The sequence below is a fragment of the Palaemon carinicauda genome, chromosome 21 (genome assembly GCF_036898095.1).
Source record: "Palaemon carinicauda isolate YSFRI2023 chromosome 21, ASM3689809v2, whole genome shotgun sequence".
Classification (NCBI taxonomy): Eukaryota; Metazoa; Arthropoda; class Malacostraca; order Decapoda; family Palaemonidae; genus Palaemon; species Palaemon carinicauda.
Window position 1 is genome coordinate 96,273,914 of NC_090745.1, and position 24,882 is coordinate 96,298,795.

General features: G+C 34.2%; 1 long non-coding RNA gene across 1 annotated transcript in view; it reads left to right on the plus strand.

Annotated features, from left to right (window-relative positions):
• The window catches only part of LOC137614712 (uncharacterized), a 30,908-nt gene extending 7,130 nt beyond the window's left edge, over nucleotides 1-23,778 (plus strand). The window contains exon 6 of the long non-coding RNA XR_011039132.1: nucleotides 23,630-23,778. This is a non-coding gene — a long non-coding RNA (uncharacterized lncRNA). The remainder of the gene's footprint in view (nucleotides 1-23,629) is intronic.
• The last annotated feature ends 1,104 nt before the right edge of the window (nucleotides 23,779-24,882 follow it).

Consider the following 24,882-nt stretch of genomic DNA (forward strand, 5'->3'; position numbering starts at 1 on the left):
AACCACATTCCAACAAGAAAGGAAAATGTCCTAGATCTAGTATTTGTGAATGAGGTGAATTATGTTAAAGAAATAATAGTGTATAACACGGGAATTTCAGACCACAATGTCATAGAATTGATAGTTCATTCCAAAGCAAGTGATCACAGAATTAATAAAAGCACAAAACTTTGGGAAGGATATGGAAAATATAACTTTACAGTAAGAATATAAAATGGTCAGAAATAAATGAAGAACTGAATAAAGAATGGAAAAATGTATTTATAAGTGATAATATACAGGTAAATACGGATATACTGTACAAAATACTGGAGAAAATTGTTGAAAAATATGTACCGAAAAAAAACAATAAACAAAAGACGTGCATACCAAGAGACAGAAGGATCTTATTTCAGAAAATTAAAAAGTGGAAGAAAAATCTTGCAAAAGAAAAAAATGTGTGGAAAATGAGGGAAATAAAATGTAAGATAGAAAATGCAGAACAAAAGATTATACAGTCGAAAGAAAATGAAAAAAGGGACTTAGAAGAAAGGACACTTCAAAATATAAAAAGAAACCCGAAAGTACTTTACTCCTATGCAAAAAAGATGAATAAAAGGAGAATAGAAATAGGCCTCTAAGAATTGAAGGACGGCTAACGAATGAAAAAAAGGAAATATGCAACATATTAGCAGAAAAATATAAGAGTGAGTTCACGCCAAGAATTGCGAATGAGAATAATGAAACAGAAATGAGAGAAGAAAATGTTGAATATCTAACGGATATAGATATTAATGAAGCAGATATTGTCACGGCTATAAACGAAATTAAAAATGGATCGGCAGCCGGACCAGATGGAGTTCCAGCGATTTTGTTAAAAAAAACTGCAAACACTATCGCGAAGCCACTTGCAATACTGCTAAGACAGAGTATAGATATGAGCGAGATATATGTTAAACATAAATTAGCTTATATAACCCCTATCTTCAAAAGTGGATCAAGACTAGAGGCAAGCAATTATAGACCTGTTAGTCTAACATCACATATTATGAAAGTGTATGAGAGGGTAATAAAAAAGAAAATAATGAACCATTTGGTCAAAAATAATTTGTTTAATATGGGTCAACACGGTTTCGTACCTGGAAAAAGTACACAGACCCAACTGATAGCTCACTATGAAAACATATACAATAATATGATAAATGAAAAAGACACAGATGTGATCTATCTAGATTTTGCAAAAGCCTTTGACAAGGTAGACCATAACATATTGGAGAAAAAATGAGAAAGCATAATATTGTGGGAAAGATAGGAAAATGGGTAAAAGAATCCTGCAAAACAGAAAACAGATAGTGGTTGCAAATGACGAGAAATCAGATGAAGCCCAGGTAATATCTGGTGTGCCCCAAGGTACGGTATTAGCTGCACTGCTATTTGTTATTATGATCTCAGACATAGACTGTGATGTTGAAAACTCCGTAGTGAGAAGTTTCGCCGATGACACAAGAATAAGTAGAGAAATTACTTGTGATGAAGATAGGAACTCACTACAAAGAGATCTAAACAAAATATATGAATGGGCGGAGATAAATAGGATGGTATTTAACTCCGATAAATTCGAATCAATAAATTATGGAAACAGAGAAGGAATGGTGTATGCATACAAGGGACCTAATAATGAGACAATCACAAACAAGGAAGCAATTAAAGACCTTGGTGTAATTTTAAATAGGAATATGTTATGCAACGACCAAATAGCAACACTGTTGGCTAAATGTAAAGCAAAAATGGGAATATTATTCAGACACTTTAAAACAAGAAAAGCTGAACACATGATTATGCTTTACAAAACTTATGTGCGTAGTACACTCGAGTACTGCAATGTGATATGGTACCCCACACTACCAAAAGGATATTGCGCAAATAGAGAGTGTACAAAGGTCCTATACTGCTAGAATAGAAGAAGTTAAGGACCTTGATTACTGGGAAAGACTGCAATTTTTAAAACTATACAGTCTAGAAAGGAGAAGAGATCGCTACATGATAATACAAGCATGGAAGCAAATAGAAGGAATTGCTGAAAACATCATGGAGCTTAAAGTATCAGAAAGAGCAAGCCGAGGTAGATTAATAGTGGCAAAAAGCATTCCAGGTAAACTGAGAAAGGCGCACAGGACATTAATCCACTACGCACCAGCATCGATAATGCAGCGACTATTTAATGTGCTGCCAGCTCATCTAAGAAACATATCAGGAGTGAGCATAGATGCGTTTAAAAATCAGCTCGATAAATACCTAAGATGCATCCCAGACCATCCAAGACTGGAAGATGCAAAATACACCGGAAGATGTATTAGCAACTCTCTGGTGGATATACGAGGTGCCTCACACTGAGGGACCTGGGGAACCCAAACATAAAATAAGGCAATAAGGTAAGGCTCTCTCTTTAGGCTCCTTGACCTTTGGCATTGTGATACTTGTAACCTACATTTGCATAATAATCCCCTCTCTCTCTCTCTCTCTCTCTCTCTCTCTCTCTCTTTAGGCTCCTTGACCTTTGGCATTGTGATACTTGTAACCTACATTTGCATAATAATCCTCTCTCTCTCTCTCTCTCTCTCTCTCTCTCTCTCTCTCGCTTTAGGCTCCTTGACCTTTGGCATTGTGATACTTGTAACCTACATTTGCATAATAATCCTCTCTCTCTCTCTCTCTCTCTCTCTCTCTCTCTCTTTAGGCTCCTTGACCTTTGGCATTGTGATACTCGTAACCTACATTTGCATAATAATCCTCTCTCTCTCTCTCTCTCTCTCTCTCTCTCTCTCTCTCTTTAGGCTCCTTGACCTTTGGCATTGTGATACTCGTAACCTACATTTGCATAATAATCCTCTCTCTCTCTCTCTCTCTCTCTCTCTCTCTCTCGCTCGCTTTAGGCTCCTTGACCTTTGGCATTGTGATACTTGTAACCTACATTTGCATAATAATTCTCTCTCTCTCTCTCTCTCTCTCTCTCTCTCTCTCTCTCTCTTTAGGCTCCTTGACCTTTGGCATTGTGATACTCGTAACCTACATTTGCATAATAATCCTCTCTCTCTCTCTCTCTCTCTCTCTCTCTCTCTCGCTCGCTTTAGGCTCCTTGACCTTTGGCATTGTGATACTTGTAACCTACATTTGCATAATAATCCTCTCTCTCTCTCTCTCTCTCTCTCTCTCTCTCGCTCGCTTTAGGCTCCTTGACCTTTGGCATTGTGATACTTGTAACCTACATTTGCATAATAATCCTCTCTCTCTCTCTCTCTCTCTCTCTCTCTCTCTTTAGGCTCCTTGACCTTTGGCATTGTGATACTCGTAACCTACATTTGCATAATAATCCTCTCTCTCTCTCTCTCTCTCTCTCTCTCTCTCTCTCGCTTTAGGCTCCTTGACCTTTGGCATTGTGATACTTGTAACCTACATTTGCATAATAATCCTCTCTCTCTCTCTCTCTCTCTCTCTCTCTCTCTCTCTCTCTCTCTTTCTTTAGGCTCCTTGACCTTTGGCATTGTGATACTTGTAACCTACATTTGCATAATAATCCTCTCTCTCTCTCTCTCTCTCTCTCTCTCTCTCTTTAGGCTCCTTGACCTTTGGCATTGTGATACTCGTAACCTACATTTGCATAATAATCCTCTCTCTCTCTCTCTCTCTCTCTCTCTCTCTCTCTCGCTTTAGGCTCCTTGACCTTTGGCATTGTGATACTTGTAACCTACATTTGCATAATAATCCTCTCTCGCTCTCTCTCTCTCTCTCTCTCTCTCTCTCTCTCTCTCTTTAGGCTCCTTGACCTTTGGCATTGTGATACTCGTAACCTACATTTGCATAATAATCCTCTCTCTCTCTCTCTCTCTCTCTCTCTCTCTCTCTCTCGCTTTAGGCTCCTTGACCTTTGGCATTGTGATACTTGTAACCTACATTTGCATAATAATCCTCTCTCTCTCTCTCTCTCTCTCTCTCTCTCTCTCTTTCTTTAGGCTCCTTGACCTTTGGCATTGTGATACTTGTAACCTACATTTGCATAATAATCCTCTCTCTCTCTCTCTCTCTCTCTCTCTCTCTCTCTTTAGGCTCCTTGACCTTTGGCATTGTGATACTCGTAACCTACATTTGCATAATAATCCTCTCTCTCTCTCTCTCTCTCTCTCTCTCTCTCTCGCTTTAGGCTCCTTGACCTTTGGCATTGTGATACTTGTAACCTACATTTGCATAATAATCCTCTCTCGCTCTCTCTCTCTCTCTCTCTCTCTCTCTCTCTCTCGCTTTAGGCTCCTTGACCTTTGGCATTGTGATACTTGTAACCTACATTTGCATAATAATCCTCTCTCTCTCTCTCTCTCTCTCTCTCTCTCTCTCAGCGATTCTCCTTAAGGTATATCCCTAACCTCATCTTACTGTCTTTTGAATCTATTTTCACATCCATTTTATTCCAAATGATTTTCCTGGAATGAATATATAGAATGAAGGTAATGTATTGCGTTAATAAGTAATGTATTGTAATAGATATTCAATTATTGCATTATATTGTATTGTAAATACAAAGGAGACTTTGCTGTGAATATATTGTTAATATGTAGTGAATGTAGAGGTTATTGTATTGAATGGGGTTACTCTACTAAAGCAAGTTGAAATGAAGAGGAGGGTATTGTATTATACAATGAATGCAAAAAAGAGGGTATTTTATGATACAATGACTGCAAGAAAGAGGGTATTTTATGATACAATGACTGCAAAAAAGAGGGTATTTTATGATAAAATTACTGTAAAAAAGAGGGTATTTTATGATACAATGACTGCAAGAAAGAGGGTATTTTATGATACAATGACTGCAAAAAAGAGGGTATTTTATGATACAATGACTGCAAGAAATAGGGTATTTTATGATACAATGTCTGCAGAAAAGAGGGTATTTTATGATACAGTGACTGTAAAAAAGAGGGTATTTTATGATACAATGACTGCAAAAAAGAGGGTATTTTATGATACAATGACTGCAAAAAAGAGGGTATTTTCTGATACAATGACTGCAAAAAAGAGGGTATTTTTGATACAATGACTGCAAAAAGAGCGTATTTTATGATACAATGACAGCAAAAAAGAGGGTATTTTATGATACAATGACTTCAAAAAAGAGGGTATTTTTGATACAATAACTGCAAGAAAGAGGGTATTTTATGATACAATGACTGCAAAAAAGGGGGTATTTTATGATACAATGACTGCAAGAAAGAGGGTATTTTATGATACAATGTCTACAGAAAAGAGGGTATTTTATGATACAATGACTGTAAAAAAGAGGGTATTGTATGATATAGTGTCTGCAAAAAAGCGGGTAGTGTATGATATTGTGTCTGCAAAAAGAGGATATCTTATGATACAGTGCCTGCAAAAAAGAGGGTATTGTATGATAGTGTCTGCAAAAAAGAGGGTATTTTATGATACAGTGCCTGCAAAAAAGAGGGTATTGTATGATAGTGTCTGCAAAAAAGAAGGTATTTTATGATACAGTGCCTGCAAAAAAGAGGGTATTGTATGATATAGTGTCTGCAAAAAAGAGGATATCTTATGATACAGTGCCTGCAAAAAAGAGGGTATTGTATGATAGTGTCTGCAAAAAGAGGGTATTTTATGATACAGTGCCTGCAAAAAAGAGGGTATTGTATGATAGTGTCTGCAAAAAAGAGGGTATTTTATGATACAGTGCCTGCAAAAAAGAGGGTATTGTATGATAGTGTCTGCAAAAAAGAAGGTATTTTATGATACAGTGCCTGCAAAAAAGAGGGTATTGTATGATGGTGTCTGCAAAATAGAGGGTAGTGTATGATATAGTGTCTGCAAAAAAGAGGGTAGTGTATGATATAGTGTCTGCAAAAAGAGGATATCTTATGATACAGTGCCTGCAAAAAAGAGGGTATTATATGATAGTGTCTGCAAAAAAGAGGGTATTTTATGATACAGTGCCTGCAAAAAAGAGGGTATTGTATGATAGTGTCTGCAAAAAAGAAGGTATTTTATGATACAGTGCCTGCAAAAAAGAGGGTATTGTATGATGGTGTTTGCAAAAGAGAGGGTAGTGTATGATATAGTGTCTGCAAAAAAGAGGGTAGTGTATGATATAGTGTCTGCAAAAAAAGAGGATTTCTTATGATACAGTGCCTACAAAAAAGAGGGTATTGTATGATAGTGCCTGCAAAAAAGAGGGTATTGTATGATAGTGTCTGCAAAAAGAAGGTATTTTATGATACAGTGCCGGCAAAAAAGAGGGTATTGTATGATGGTGTCTGCAAAAAGGAGGGTAGTGTATGATATAGTGTCTGCAAAAAAGAGGGTAGTGTATGATATAGTGTCTGCAAAAAAGAGGATATCTTATGATACAGTGCCTGCAAAAAGAGGGTATTGTATGATAGTGCCTGCAAAAAGAGGGTATCGTATGATAGTGTCTGCAAAAAAAGAGGGTATTTTATGATACAGTGCCTGCAAAAAAGATGGTATTGTATGATAGTGTCTGCAAAAAAGAGGGTATTGTATGATACAGTGTCTGCAAAAAAGAGGGTATTGTATGAAACAATGTCAGCAAAAAAAGAGGGTGTTGTATGATACAGTTTCAGCAAAAAAGAGAGTATTGTATGATACAGTTTCAGCAAAAAAGAGGGTATTTTATGATACAGTGTCTGCAAAAAAGAGGGTATTGTATGATCGTGTCTGCAAAAAAGAGGGTATTGTATGATACAGTGTCTGCAAAGAGAGGGTATTGTATGATACAGTGTCTACAAAAAAGAGGGTATTATATGAAGCAGTGTCTACAAAAAAGAGGGTATTATATGAAGCAGTGTCAGCGAAAAAGAAGGTGTTGTATGACACAGTTTCAGCAAAAAAGAGGGTATTGTATGATACAGTATCTGTGAAAAAGAGGGCATTGCATGATACAGTTCCTGCAAAAAAGAGGGCATTTTATGATACAGTGTCTGCAAAAAAGAGGATATTGTATGATACAGTGACTGTAAAAGAGGAGTGTATTGTTTGATACAGTGTCTGCAAAAGAGAGGGTATTGTATGATACAGTCTCAGCAAAAAAGATGGTATTGTATAATACAGTATCTGTAAAGAAGAGGGCATTGCATGATACAGTGACTGCAAAAAAGAGGGTATTTTATGATACAGTGACTGTAAAAGAGGATTGTATTGTTTGATACAGTGTCTGCAAAAGAGAGGGTATTGTATGATACAGTGTCTGCAAAAAAGAGGGTATTGTACGATACAGTGTCTGAAAAAAAGTGGGTATTGTATGATACAGTTTCAGCAAAAAAGAGATTGTATGATACAGTGTCTGCAAAAAAAGAGGGTATTTTATTTCATGGTATCACAGAAATCCAATATGAAGCATCCCATTTGGAACATTTGAGAATTAGTGCACGACTCGGTGAAGAATGCTGCAGGTGTTTGCCATTTATGCATACTCTGTGTGGATGTGACACCACGTCAAGGTTAAACAAAATAGGAAAGGGAGCTGTACTGAAAAAACAAAGTGTTCTCTGCGAGTGTGCTGTGCCATTCTTGTCTCCCAGCTCAACTCACGAGGAAATAAAAATAGCAGGAGAACGAGCAATTATTCAGATGTACAGCTCTAACAGTGATTGTGCAACTCTTGATGACCTGAGAAAGAAAAAGTTTCAGGCCAAAGTCATCAAGAATTTGAGAAGTGTAGATGTGAAAGACCTGCCACCTACTAGTGATGCAGCAAAATATCACTCTTTCCGGTTTATTATCAAACACAATTCTGGCTAAGTAACAGTGATATTAAACCTGAGGATTGGGGCTGGAAGAGAAATGGAAGAAACTTAATTCCTTGCACGATGGACAACAGCCCTGCGCCTGATGCCTTGCTGAGAGTAATCAGATGCAAATGCAAAGGCTTTTGTGACACTCAGCACTGCTCATGCAATAAACACGGGTTATATTGTACAGATTTTTGTGAGGAGTGTCAAAATAGCACTTGTGTTAACATATTAATGGACGAAGACACTTAACATGATTAATTTAGTTTGTGCATGTATTTTGAGCAACAATGATTGTATTTTTTTTATTTCTGTTATTTTCAAACACCGTCAAGAGCTAATCAATAATTTGATGTTTGTCTATATATTACAACCATTGTAAAACCCAAGTAAATTGCAAAGGTAATTTTCTTCTTGAAAAATTAAGTGCAGCCTTCATTTTAACCAGGGGCCCACAGAGGTCACGGGTGAAAACTGATGTCTGCAGTAATTTCCTGGAGACCATGTTTTTTTGAGTAATATATATATATATATATATATACTGTATATATATATATATATATACAGTATATATATATATATATATGTATACATATATATATATATGTATACATATATATATATATATATGTATATATATATATATATATATATTTATATATATATATATATATATACAGTATATATATATATATATATATATGTATACATATATATATATATGTATACATATATATATATATGTATACATATATATATATATATATATATGTATATATATATATATATATATTTATATATATATATATATATATATATTCAAAAGTGGAAATTTTAGAGGATACTTCCATTCACACAATGAGAACGGCCGCCATTTTTAATACGGAATTACGCAAACTCAAAATGGCCGAATATGTCAGTTTTTTTTTACTGTGGGGTTCTAAAGAGTCCAAATGACACATTCGTGCATAGAATAAACTATTGCAATTTGTTTTACTGAACCTTCTATTTTCATCTGTTTTCCATGAATTAAAATTATGTCTATTTTTGCTTGTGTGTGATTCTTTTGCAAAAATATCAAGATTTAATGGAACATTAATACGTCAAAATAAAGAAAAATCTTCACTCTAAAGGAACAATTTTATGCCATTTTACCGTAATGTTAGTAGTTAAGGAGATATTAGGTAAATGTGAGTACAAAGCAGATTTTTTCAGTTTCTCCAAAATGTGTGTATTCCAATTCCGGGCTTGTTTGCGCAAATCTTTCCATTTTAGGGTAAATACCTATTGAGACAAACATGTGTAGAATTTAATTTTCTATCGTTTTTGTACCCATACATCTTTCCCCATACGATGAACCGTTTTGGAGAAAAACGGGAAAATATTGGCTTTGACATTACCAATGCCACCTCAATGCTCCGGAGATACACAGCAAGGGATGGTACACCCCAATTGAGAATGCTAAATAAAGTTAAAAATAAAGAAAATAAATTAGGAGCGTGAGGTGTAGTACTCTATCAGAGCCGTGGATAGCGATGGTTCTGTACTGTATGGGTTATAGACCTTTGGTTAAGGTGTGTTACAGATTCCAGGTGGGTGTGACGAAGCAGGGGGAAGGTTGTGAACTCAAAGGCAGGATGCAATCAACTGAGTTGTTTATTTGTGTGTGTGTGTGTGTGTGTGTGTGTAGATTGCCATGCAAATAGCATGACACGGGCTCTTGCCGCTGGGCAGCCCGTAAGAGGATTGGGTTTGTAAAAGGTATACTCCAAGGAGTAAAATTTGTGTTAATAAAAGGAACGTTAGGTAAAAATAGGAAAAGGAATGTCAGGTAAAGGATAGGTAAAGGAAATGATATGTAAGGATGATGAATGAAAGATGGAATGGAATGGAATGGTACAAGACGTGACAAGGGGTAGACAGTAACCCGAAAAGGGGGTCTCCCTTTTAGGTCCACGAAAGAAAGTTTTTAGTCAGAGGATAAAGTATTGATAGTAGTAAGTCCCAGTAAGTAAAAGAGACTGGGAGAGGAGTGAAGGAAATTTTAGTAGGAGAGTAAAGGAGTAGGTTTAAACAAAGAAGTTTATTCCTGCTCTTGTGATGGAAAAGGGGGAGGGGGCCAAAACTGTGCTGCGCTCGGTCAGCTGGCACGAGAAAGGCCCCCAAAGGATATGGATGGATGTGGGAGTATGAGGAAAAAAGGATAAAGGAGATAGGAAAAACAAGAGCTGTTTCCTTATGAGGAAGACAGCCTTATAATAGCTATTCTCCTTTTAGGATTAGGGAATTTGAAAGGAGAGGATTACAAGCAGGGAAGGATTATCTCTGCTCAGTGGCTGGAAACTGGAATTGTTGCAGGAATTGCTGGAAGGTGGGGGTTGATGAGAGGGAGAGGACTTTAGTAAGGATCTGGAAGGCGATAAGTATGAGGTCCTGCAAGGTGAGAGACTCAATTGCTTGAGTCAAGGTTTGGGAAGGGGATGAGGATAAAGGTCGTTGCTGGTCCCTTTGGGGAGCAGTTGCAGGTCGGTGCTGATCCTTCTTAGGAACAGTTGCAGGTCGTTGCTGGTCCTTCTTAGGAGCAGTTGTAGGTGTAGATGCAGAAACAGTTGTAGGTGTAGATGCAGGAGTAGGAGTTGGCTGAGTTGGTCTTCTCTGGCGAGGAGTTCTCTGTTCTTTAGGTGGCTGGGATGGAGCTGGTTTATTTTGGTTTGAAGAGGATGTATTCTTAATAGCTGATATCCTCTTGAGACGCTCTGGGCAGCGCTTATTCCAAGCATGGTGTGGCTTGGAACAATTGGGGCACTTGGATGTGGTTTGACGTCCTTCTTTATGGGCCTTTATGCACACTTCTGTGCTATGTCGCTGGCTGCAGATACCACAGATAATGGGGCCTCTGCATTCTTCTTTATGATGTCCAAAGCGTTGGCATCTGTAGCATCGAAGAGGCTCAGGTGTATATTCCTCGATGGGGAAAGTACCCCAGACTCCTAAGTCCAGTTTGGAAGGAACTGGACCTATAAAGGTGGCAATTAGGCTTCTAACAGGAACGTCATCCTTGCTTGTGCAGCGAACAGCACAGTCAATATTGCTGCACGAGGTTACAATGGAGATAGGCATCGTCACAGGATACCTGGTAATGACTGCCTTCTTCCTGATAAAAGCAGGATCCAGCAGTGTTAAGGTGGAGTCTTCCTGAAGGAATCTGGCTGTCTTAATGTCCTTGGGATAGATGATAAGGTCACCTTTCCTGTTAGGTCTTGCAGTGAGTTTCATGCCAGGCTTAGCAGCCATGGCAGCAACAGAGGCATAAGAGAGTTCATTGTTTGCCTGTGAAAGTCGAAACTTTGGCAGAGGCTTCTTTGGCTGTGTAGCTGGGATGTTTTCTTGTATGGCAGTGGCTTCTTGCAGGAGTGTCTGGAGGCAGTCTGTGCAGTTGCAGTCGGTGGAGTGGGCCCCTTGTTCGGTCTCCATGGCATTGGAGGACTCAGGCTCGTAGGTAGAAGGAATGACTGCTGTTGCACCTGATTGCTGAGGAGTTGTAGGGACAGACAAGGACGAGTCTGTGCTCTCAGTCCTTGGAGTCACAATAGGTGATGTTGGGGCTAATTCTGGCATTGGTGAAGATTGGGCAGAAGTCTTCTTCCTTTTGTTCTTTTTATCCATGGCATGAGCCCATGTATTATACTCAATGATTTTATCACAAGCATCTTTGCAACCTTCACAGTTACAGCAGACATGGTGATTTTGTACTTCCTGATTCGGATTAAGGTTCCTTGTTGCTAAGGCTCTAAAGATCTCAGCTCGGCGCTCCTGGTAAGCTAAACAGCTATCACAGTCACAAACTTGGCCATTGAAGTAGTCTTCACAATGACGACTTTTAAGTGGATAGAAACTCCATGCCTTGTTTCCCATATGAGCAACGGACATTGTGGTTGAACTCTACGGGAATCACAGTGAAATTTTCGGTAGGTTACGATGCACATAATCCACGAGATGTTGTCGGCACCGAGTCTAAGCGAACACTGAGTTGTTTATTAAGGAACACTCTCCTTTATATACAAAACCTCAAGGCAACAGGACATAACATGTTCGAGAGACAGACAATGTCACAGAGCAAAACCGGAGACATGATCATTCAGGTTTTTTTTAGTGCGAGGGAAGAGCGCAGATACAAACATATATACAAAAGGAATTATGTACAATTGTGTGACACACGGTTGGTACATGGGTCTCATTTTAGGATGGGATAAGGAGGATTGTTCATTTCAGCAGCAGTACCTTTTAACAAAACAATCTTCGGGATAAAATTGTTTGAGACAAGTATGTGTAAATATCTTGGTTCTTTTTATGAATCCGTTGATTATTTTAAATGCATAATTCTTTAAAAAAAATTGTATCTGATTTCTTCTGAGGCAAAATTCCAAAATGAGACAATAACGCAACACAAAGAGTTAGTTTATGTAATCTCAACGGTTTTCTCGATTCAAATTTGGACTCGTGATAGAATTTGTAAAATAAGATGAAAAATAGCAAAAGTAGTTCAGTTAAAATACAAGATTACTTTAACGTATCCTATGCATTTAATCACAAATTTACACAATTTTATAAGGTTAACATAACATAAATGTGGAAAACATTATAACCAGTTTATATTGTAGATTATTGCGGTTTAAATTCAAACGAAGCACGTGATTATTCCAAAGCAAGTAATTAGTCATTACAGTAAACTGAAATATAACTGAAAATACCCACTTAGATATAAATAAAACACGTGGTTATTCCGTAAGCAATAGGTTAGTAAAAAATTTAAATGAAATAGAAACGGGAATAACCAATTAGATAAAAATACATCCCCATGTATGACTGAATGTTTATAGCCAGATAAAACATGACCGTATTTAAATAAAAGGCCATAAACATTCATATTGCTAAAAGGGAAATGTGGCCACATACAAATTTGTCAATTCGCGTGTACAGAGATATCCTACGGTCCTGGGTGATGCTCGAGTCCTTTGAAGTTCTAATGGTGAGACCATGGGCGCTCAGTTGTAGTTTTTTTAAGCTTGTTCTGTGACCCCTTTGATTCTACTTCTTAGTAATGACATTAATTGAGATCCCCTTTCAATGTCATTCCGATCTGTTAAGAGGCTTTATAGTGCGAAGATTACGAGATGAAGCTGCTAGGAGGTCACCCTGGACGGAGCACGACTGTTTAACAAAGGTTGACACATTGCATAGTTTTAAGGTGGTACTAAAATAAAAGGGAGACCTTAGGTGCACCCATAAAGTTAATGAACTGAGAGAGGGAGTTCGGCTTCTCTCACGATGGTGACTGGAGATCAATAGGCCGCTTTGAAATGGTCTGCTCGTCACCTGGCAGGTGTGATTCAGCCAGGTGAAGGCTATGTATCGGATGCGGCACTATGTAGGATAAAAAAAAAATATGGATTGATTTCTTTGTAGAATTAGACTTCTTAAGAGGTCTCTATAAAGATTTGAAAAAATAATCTTGTGACTCCAGGGAATGCTACCTGCAAATAAAACCTGTCTGGTATATATAATAATTGCGTGAAAATGAAAAAGGAAGAGGTTGTACGTAGCGGGCCTTAAAGTTCCAAAATTGGCAGATTCAGAATTCAGAAGAGATAAAAATTAATAGATATGAGTTCTGATGTGCAATTTACATTCGTAATTTCAGAAGAATTCCTCCTGGAATACGAGGCTTGAGGAAAACAGGCCCATAAAACATTTCATAAAGATATCATGGCACCACCGTCTAGGAAATCATACCTGTGACATCATGAGCATCGAATGGTGTTAATATGAGATAAAGGTTAAATTGTATAACATAACTGGGTGATAAACAAATTGTGGGTAGGAGGACAGAATATTGGAAATTTTGATCAAAGGGTAACAGACTAAGCCGTTTCTAGCGAAAAAAAAAAAAAAAAAAAGGAGGGATATTTAGGGCTGGACGTTATATTGGACCAGCAATGGACTGTAAATCAGGTAAAACATAAATAGAAAGAGAGGGATACCTAAAATAAATAGCGGAAATGACAAATGAAAATAGGTATTACAAAGTAGATTGTGAACATGATAATCAGCTTACCTATTAGCATCCATTATTTAAAAAACACACAAACTCTTACAGCATGCCTATGCCTCACTTTACGGCCTTAATTCACAATAACGGTTATTGAGCCGCAGAATTGATAACTAAAAGGCACCATACTAGTATACCCCCACCAAAAATCAAAGAAATCCATTATTTAAAAGTTTTGTATGAAACCCAATAGCTTTCGTAACACTTCATGGGCACACTCATGTTATTTAAACAATTGTCATATGCTTCATTTCATTCAATTCGTGGGTCAATGGATTCATGCAACTTTGTTGTAGGAACTAATAAAAGATAGAAAATTATAAAGCACAAGCTTTAGGTTAATACCAATCATCGACATTTCTGATTATTTGGAATTGTCTAGTGTCATTTATATTTTGAGAGCAGATGCTATTATATATATATATATATATATATATATATATATATATATATATATATATATATATATATATATATATATATATATATATATAGGCATATATATATATATATATATATATATATATATATATATATATATATATACAAAGCAAAATAATAATGAAATATGAAAGTTCAATTAAAAAAAAAATATCACGGACTTTAAACACTTGAACTTCTAGCCCTTAGTTATTGTCCAATACTAATATGAAGACCTGAATCAGATATATTGATCGGAACGGTTTAGGTTCAAGTTTAACCAGAGGGTTATACTTATTCAAAGATTTGAAAGCCTACGCAAAAGAGTAAAAGAAAACGGAGACGGTGTAATTGAAAGAAAATTAATTTTAAGTCTGACTATAGTGTTTCAGATTACTTATCGCCTTACAATTTTCTTAGTTTTAGCGGTTTTATTATAGTTAAGGACGGGACAAGTTTTTCTATTAAAAACAAGTATTTATTGAGTACGTTGATGAACTCATATATACATGCTAATGTCATCCCCTACTCTCTCTCTCTCTCTCTCTCTCTCTCTCTCTCTCTCTCTCTCTCTCTCTCTCTCTCTCTCTCTCTCTCTCTCTCTCTCTCTTTTCCCAACGTCACTTGTGGTTTTTGTAACTCTCAATTAACTAATCCAGCTATATAGAATAGGGGCAATGTATCATTTTAAAAGCTCCCTTCAAAAGCTATTGTGATTAAATGTGAGATTCAACCATAATTGGTTTAGTTCTTAAGTTGATCGCTATCGACATTTTAGAAATTAGGCATCTGTCTTGTGTCTTTTATTTAGAGACTTGACTTGTCGAAATCTTGTCGGTGAAATAGACTTTTTCTTCACCTAGGCTCTAACATGAAGGTGTCAACGACAACCGTTTCGTGTAGGATCCTATCAAACATATTAGTTCCAACGCAAGGTCCCCTTTTGCATTTGTTTAAATGTAGTTTTGGGGTCTCATTATTCTCAGAAAACCTATACTTTAACAAATTATAGATATAACAAACTATTTATTACTGATTGTTATTTACAAACCATTTCTGAGTTTGAAAATCTTAATGTGGTGAAAGGGTTTGTGTATTGTCCTGATCAGCCATACTTAGTTGGTTTGCTGTGAGCCATTATACCAGTCTCCCACCATCACTAACCTGCAGTGGCCAGCGTAGTGATGAAAGAGGCCAAACTCCGAATTCGAGGTACAGTAGTTATGAGAGCAATGGTGGCCGTCCGTAGTTTCGTGTTTTGTTATTTATTGAATATGTTTTTCTTCTCTCAAACCTTTAACACTCTTTACAGTTTGAACACTGTAAGTCTACATCGCCACGTTTTACTTACAGCATAAGTTATAATAAAAGAATTTTATCAAATAAGGTGACAGTAAACTTTGTCTATATCAGCAGAAAGTAGGAAATTCATCTGGCAAAGAATGACCCCATTTGAAAATTATTCACTATTTATACCATCCAAAAACGATTTAACAATGTAGTAAGGGATGTTTCTGTTTAATAACACTTCAAATAAATTCTTATGAGACACTTTATTAGATGCCATGATCATATCCATGAAGTAAGAGAATGCATGTTTTTTACGATAATTGTATTTCTCAGTTACATGCTCAAGAAAATAAATGGGAATAATGTTCTATGACTGGGTTTATAAGCGGACTGGCTGTCACGAATAGTATGCATCTCTTCAATAACGTAACTTCTAAAAAAATAATATAGCAGTGGTGGGGCAATAAGCCTGTAATTGGGTTGCCATGTGATCAGCGTTCTATGTTTTTTAATCAAAGGAGGCGGTATAACAAGAATAAGAATTTTTGAAGGTATGTTCATAGGATGCGATTACATTCACATTTCCTTAACGATATTTTTAGCTTCTTTAAATGTAGTCTCGGAGAGTTTCATTTTGATTTATTATAAACAAATTCCTCCCCAGAATGAATTGACTGTTGAATAGTCCTCCCGAGCGTCATGATAGAATTCATTGCCAAAATCATTATAACTAGTAATTATTATTATTATTATTATTATTATTATTATTATTATTATTATTATTATTATTATTATTAATGTGGATGTTGCTGTTGTTGTTGTTGTTATTGGCAAAGTTACAACCTTAGTTGGAAAAGAAAAATGCTACAAGCTCAAGGTCCCTAACAGGGAAAGCAGCCCAGTGCAGAAAGGAGAGAGAGGGGTCACAAATAAATTATGAGTAAGAAATCTTAAAAGATTAAGATCAATAACATCATTAAATAGATATTATATATATATATATATATATATATATATATATATATACATTTATTTATTATATGTATATATATGTATATATATGTGTGTGTGCGTATATATATATATATATATATATATATATATATATATATATATACACATATATATATGTATAGGCTATGTATATATATGTATATAATATATATATATATATATATATATATATATATATATATATATATATATATATATATATATATATATATATATATATATACACACGTGTGTGTGAAGTCATGAATAGGAGACATGAGGGAAATAATTTGATTGGTATACCTGATGCTGATGAAGACCTTGATGTGCCCATGAATGAATTCAGTGTGTTTGAAGTCGAAGCTATCATTAAAAAACTCACGAGATGGAAAGGCCCTGGTTACGATGGAAGAACTTCCGTGATGATACTGAACGAAAATGAAGTTACCCCCAGAATACTTACACGATAATTTTGTAGAATGTGGCATAAAGAGGCATATCCTGATGAATGGGAGTAGGTGCGTCGGTGAAAATGGCAAAAAAAGGGAGACCTGACTGATTGCAATAAGTACAGAGGCATCACACTTATGTCAGTTGTCATGAAAATATATAGTATGTTTATCCTAAAGAGACTAGAAAAGCTGAGAGATGAACAAGAATTATTTAGAAAAAGTAGAACTTGTACTGACTTAATTTCCATTTTGAGACATGTACAGCAATGTGTAAAATATAGACATCCACTCTTGGTAGCATTTGTGGACTATGAAAAAGCATTTGATACTTTGCACCGACCAATTCTGAGGAGAGTCCTGCTTTATTATAGAATTCCTCTTAAATATGTATATTTGAATAAGTCTGTTCATAAGCATAGCAAGTGCAAAGTTAATGTTAATGGATCCTATCAAATGAATTTCCAGTGAACAGCGTATTACTCCAAGGGAATGTGTTGTCACCCATGTTATTTATCCTACGCATGGATTTTATAATGCGCAAAACAGTTGTAGATGTTGGAGAAGGATTGGACGGGATTGGTAATAGGAAATTAGCTGATCTTGAGTATGCTGATGATGATGTCCTTATTAGCAGAACACCACAGGATTTCCAATGCTTGCTTACAAGAATTCATGAAATATCACGTAAGGATGGGCTCAAGATCAATAGAAGGAAGACGGATGATGAGAACAGATTATGCAATGGAAGATGAAATGTCATTGGAAGGAGTAAGGATTAATGAGATAGAATTATTTAAGTATCTAGGTACTATGGTCTCCAATACAGGGTCTTTAGAATTAGAGTTTAGTGAAAGTTTGATAAAACAAATCAGACAATGGGTAGGTTGAGTAAAATTTGGCAATCAAATCGCCTGAAATTACGGATCTAGGACAACTGCCCCCGAGACAACTGCCCCCAGGACAGTTGCCCCCCGACAACTGCCCCCAGGACAATTGCCCCCGTAGGACTACTGCCCCCAGGACAATTGCCCCCGTAGGACTACTGCCCCCCGGAAAATTGTCCCCCATAAAACCGCTGCCTTCAGGACAATTGCTTTGGAATTTATTGCCATTTACGTAATTAGTTTTTAGTAACAATTTATGAAGATATTCTTCATAATTACATAATCGGTCATTGAAGAAATAATTGTATCTATTTCCAAAGTTTATTACCATTTATGTAGTTATTTCCTAATTAGGTAATCGGTCGTACGAGTTATAGTTTATTTTCGAAAGCTATACCAATTGGCTAATTCTGTATAGTCAAACAAATGTTTATAAAAAAAAAAAAAAGGTGCAAAAATAGATTATTTTGAGGATACATACATCGACAGAAGACGTCGAAATACAAGGAGACAGCCACATTTCCCTATAAGCATGTGGAGTATGTATACTCGTGTTGTTGAAGATCTACCTCCAACAAACAACGCCGTAGAAGGCTGGCATAACCATATGCAAGCAAGCGTTATGTCATTTCATCGAAATATATGGACATTTCTGGGGATGTTAAAGAGAGAACAGGCACTATCCAGCCTCATAATTAATCAAATACGTGCTGGGCATCCAGTACATCCTAAGCGGAAACGCTATCAGGATTCTAGCATACGAATAGCAAACATTGTGCAAGATTTTGAGAACCGCGATGTATTGGTATTTTTGAGATACATAGCCCACAATTTAAAATGCTAGTTTTTAAATCCCTTTCCAATATTTTTGCAATCCATCTATGTACAAATTTTAGTATATAATGTTCTCTTTTTAAAACATGTTTTTTTTTTAAATCATGTATTTTTTATTAACAACAATAAAACATTGGTTTTAATAGTTATTATGTACTTTTATTTTTTACACCATTGTCCAGTGGTTTTAGGAGGGCAATTGTCCCGGGGGCAGTTTTCCTACGGGGGCAGTTGTCCTACGGGGGCAGTTGTCCCGGGGGCAGTTGTCAGGGAGCAGCTGTCCCGGGGGCAGTTGTCCTGATACCGAAATTACATATAAAATGTTAGGTTATATATCAGTTTAGTGAGATCTGTATATATATATATGTATATATATATATATATATATATATATATATATATATATATATATATATATATACATATACATGTGTGTGTGTGTGTGTGCATGTACATATATATACATACATATATATAATATATATATATATATATATATATATATATATATATATTTATATACTATATATATATATATATATATATATATATATATATATATATATATATTGTATATATATGTATTTATATATTGTATATATATATGTATATATATATTGTATATATATACATATACATATAATATATATATATATATATATATATATATATATATTGTATATATATGTATTTATATATTGTATATATATGTATATATATTGTATATATATACATATACATATAAAATATATATATATATATATATATATATATATATTGTGTATATATATATATATATATATATATATGTATATATATATATTGTGTATATATATATATATATATATATGTATATATATATATATATATATATATATATATATATATATATAGATATATTGTATATATATGTATATATATTGTATATATATATGATATATATATATATATTGTATATATATATATGTATATATATTGTATATATATATATATATATATTGTATATATATATGTATATATATTGTATATATATGTATATATATATATATATATGTATATATATTGTATATATATATGTATATATATTGTATATATATGTATATATATATTTATATATATTGTATATATATATGTATATATATTGTATATATATATGTATATATATTGTATATATATATGTATATATATTGTATATATATATGTATATATATTGTATATATATATGTATATATATTGTATATATATATGTATATATATTGTATATATATATGTATATATATTGTATATATATATTGTATATACATATATATATATATATATATATATATATATATATATATATATATATATATTGTATATACATATATATTGTGTATATATATATATATATATATATATATATATATATATATATATATATATATATATATATATATATATGTATATACAGTATATGTATATGTATATGTCAATACAGTAACAGATCGCACTAAACTGATAAACTGATATATAGCATTATTTTTATATGTAATTTCAGGTAATTTTATTGTTAAATTTTACTTAACTTACCCATTGTTTAAATTGTTTTGTTTTAGGTGTATTCATTGTTTTGTTTTAGGTGTATTCATTGTTTTGTTTTAGGTGTATTCAAAGGTATAAGTGCTAATTATTGATTTTTTTTTCCAGATTGGCTATTTCATCCACATACATTATAAGTGTCTAACAATGAAGTGGTAGATCTTCAGGATTGGAAACGATTCAAAACCAAGTAAGGGCCACAATATTCATATCGTTGATACTAGTGTTTAACTTTATAATCATATTTCATACATCTATTAATAAATTCCTTTTAATCTTAAAACCTTTTCGTGAGCTGTAGGTGTGGTAGTTGGTATGATTTGAAAGTTCTAAATAGAAATTTTGATGATTTTAGTTACTATACGCAAACTTGGATTCCTTGCCAGTTGATTTGATGATAGTTCAAGTAAGGCAAGAGAAAAACTTCCTTTGTTTTTCATAATACAGGAGATCTAACCCATCTAAGTCAGCAAAAATAGAAGGCGTGTTTGCTTTAATAGTATTGCAATAGTTCTAGCTTGACAATTTTTTCGTCTTCAGTTGTTTTCAAAAATGCTTCTGATTAACAATAAATTAACAGGTTAACTTACGTGATTCGGTATATGTAATATTTGGGTGAGAAGATATTCTAATGTCTGTAGCTTTATTTATATTTATATCAAGGGATAAAGTTATCTGGCTACTCATTTGTTAGGTAAATGTGGAAATTTAAAGAAAAAAATTATTAACCCAACTTCTTAGATTAGGGATATTTTTACACTGGAGGTCAGGTGAACGTTATGAATATTCTTTGTTCAATTCATGAATAAATATTGTTCCAAATGTTTCTTGAAGAGAATATGTTCGCATGAAAGTATTTTAAAAATTAAAATTTCGGGAAGCTACTAAGATAATGGGCTAAGTTTATGTAATATTTGCTTGATAGCATTTTTAACTGGACCTAAAGTGAAATACTAGATAGGAATTTTAGTTTGTGCACCATAAAACATCTCAATAATAGAAGAAACTTAACAAAATATGTAAGAAAAAAAAAACCAGCTATAAAAAATTGCTTAAGAATTCGTTCTTTAGATTCTTAGATATTGTACAAAGTATGCCAATTCTTTTTCTCATTACTAAATCAACTTATAAATGAAAATCTACCCAAATTATTAATGCTTAACAACTTTTTCCTTGCCAGGGTTAACACTATTTTTTTTTCGTTACAAACATTTCTTCACCTGTATTTGCTTATATTGTTCACTATTTTTTCCAGTTGCTGGACAATAAATCTCTCCTTTATCTCATCCCTATCTGCACAGTGATTTGTTCCACGGCACTTTCCCATAGATCTTGTGCAACAAAGTTCTTTCTCATCTTCCCTGTTTAAGCTGCAAGGATAATTACTAGTTCTGGCCTTGGACCCTCATTATGATTTGTATTGGTATGCGATCACAGTTCCTTGCACAATATTAAATTCTTGTCCAAAAAAATACAGGCTAATTCCTACACTAATGACTCCTAACTATAAAGACTAGATTCACGTGACAAGGTATTTTATATAAATGTCTCATCTCTCCAGACTTTCTATATCCCAAAAGACCAGCGAAATGATGCTGAAAATATGTATATCTGCTTTAATTACACTTTATTCCTACAATATTTTGGTCCAAAAATTTTCCCATTTTGAAAAATACTTTTATACCTACTATCCCCTATCAATATTATTACACTTCTATTACCTTTCTAATAATCCACTAAGATATATGTTTCTTTATATCAAAATTTATCTCCACATCACCACCTTCTACATTAGCATTTTTATCAACCACCCCTAATCCTTCAATATTAGAAATTTTCCTCTCTCATACATGAAATTATCTCAACTCTCCCTCAAATATAAACACTTTCACTGTCCCAAACACATTTTTTATACCTTGCTTTACCTTTGAATGTCTTTGATGCTTTCACCATATTCTGTGTGCTAACCACGCTATGTTTCTGTGGCTTTTTCTTGAAATTTATTTTTTGTTCTTGTTAGACATTTTGATGTTATAATCAGTTTGTTGCTTTTTTAGAAGTTATATTGCTTTATTTCTATCTCATCTTTTGGCACTTAATCTACTAACCTTTTATATTTCTTTATGGTTCTCAAACGTAAATCTGTTATTTCAACTCAATATGTTCATATTCAACCTTGGTTTTTGCACTTGTGTGTCTCTACCATCCTTGTTTAATTCCCTCCATCCATTTTTCTTTATTTTGGGGAATTTTCTACTTGTGCTTGATTGATCCACTATGTTTCCCTTAACAAAACACCCATATCATTTTATGCAGTCTGGTTATAAAAATGAGAATTGTTTTATGGATTCTGATATGAAACTGTCCTTTATCTTTCTCGTAACATGTTTCTACCTCGTCTCACGTTTCAACTTGCTTCTCTCTCTTTTTCCCTTTTATTTCACAGCCTCTTAATTTTATGTTTATCTGTCAGTCACTTTCCTACTTACATGTTTATTTCTAGCTGTATGTAATTTTTATTCTGAGAATTTGTCTTGTGAGTTTTTGGTCCCAAATATTTTTTACTTTTGAAAATGACTCTGAAACCTTGTTCTATCCCCTATCCCGGTCAACAACCTTCTATTACCTTTCAGGAAATCTAATTGACCTGTGTGTTTCTTTATATTAAGATTTCTCTCTGTACAGCCCACCTTGTACATCAGCATTTCTATTCGCATCCATCTTTCTATATTAGATATTCTCTCCTCTCAAATGTAAAATTCTCTACTCCCCTTAAATCATAAACACATGGAATCTGTTATGTTACCCTTGACAGTCCATAACATAAATTTTTAGACCTTGCTTTACCTGTGCATGTCTTTGATGATTTGACCATATTCTGTGTGCTAACCGCTCTGTGTTTCTCTGGCTTTTTCAAGAGGTTTATTCATTTTTGGTTTTGTTTTAAGAAGTTTGGAGGTCATAGCCATCTTATTAGCTTTGTTAATTGTTTTAATAACATTCCATATATTGGCACTTAATCTACAACTTACATTTCTTTGTCGTTCTCAAACGTAAATTTGTTACTTCAACTCACTATGTTCAGATTCAACCTTAGTTTGTGTCTCTCTAATGTCATTGTTTAATTGCCTCCATCCATTTTTCTTTGTTTTGTGGGATTTTTATCTGTGCTTGGTTGATCCACTAAATTTCCCTTCACAAAAGTCCCATGTAATTTATGCTGTCTGCTTATAGAAAATGGGCAATATTTTATGAATTCTCATATGAACTGTCCTTTTCCAGAAACAGTGAAAGGTATAGAAAACGTAGAATCATCTTGTGGTGAAGTGTTTTGGAGGTTATGCTGTTTGAGGTACAGTAGAAGTCTCATCACCTTACCTCCGGCCAGCCTTGGAAGTGGCCACTAACCATCATCCCCTGCCAATAGTTAGGTGAGCCCTGGTTGCCTTTGTGTCTGACGCCAGATTCTGTCCCCCTAATACTCAAAAACATTCGTTTTCGAGCCTATCTCCCAAATTTGAAAACAAAATTAACTATCTGGCAACCTTAGGTGGGTCACCCCAATATTAGAAACTGTACATCAACAGCTCTAGTACGACGACAGTCGCCTGCGTCTTTTTATTATCCACTCTTGCCCTTTCTTGTAACATATTTCTCAAATAATGTTTAAAGGAATCATAATAAAAACGTTCTTATTCAAATTGTTAGAATTTTATTTTATAATACCACATTTACATATACCCCAGGTTACATTTTGAATACATATTTATCAACAACATAAAAGACCCCTTTGGTCCCTTATTTCGGTTATGCCAGTGCAGGTCAGCCTCAGAACAAAAAAAAAAAAAAAAAAAAAAAAAAAAAAATTAAAAATACAATTTTCTTTACACTTGTGCGTCCAGAAATCAAGTTTTTATGCCCTGGATTACCGGCTTCTTATCCAAAATATTATATCGGCGATCCTCTTGCTGTGAAGATCATCATCCACATGCTCAAGCTCACCTATAAAATAAAAATAATTTAGAGGCGGTTATATAAAATATAAGGGGTCAAACCTACCAAAAATTGGTATCAATACAATAATAAGAATTTCATCCGCATAAGTTTCACACATCTTAAATCCACTTCACTTCATTTTACCCCTACAAAATTATAAGTATGTGAGAGTAGATAAATACTGAACTTCTTGCCAACAACAAGGTCGAACAATTATAAATAGATATATAAAATCACTAACATGCCATTCAAAAACACTAACCATAAAAACACTAAACTATCTGGAAAATAAAGGGAAATGTTACAAAAAAAATAATTGCGTTCAAAAAATCAAATACTGAGAGAGAGGGAGAGAGAGAGAGATCATATAACGTCTTAGCAGATAGAATTAGGGAGAAAATGCTTCGAAAAATGGAGAAACGGAGACTAATAATGTCTGAGCAAAGTAAAATTGTGGTGAATAATTTTCAAAAAAAAAAAGAGAAAAGAAGGAGATCAGAATGCCTGAGCAAAGTTAATTATGGTGAATAAGTTTCGAA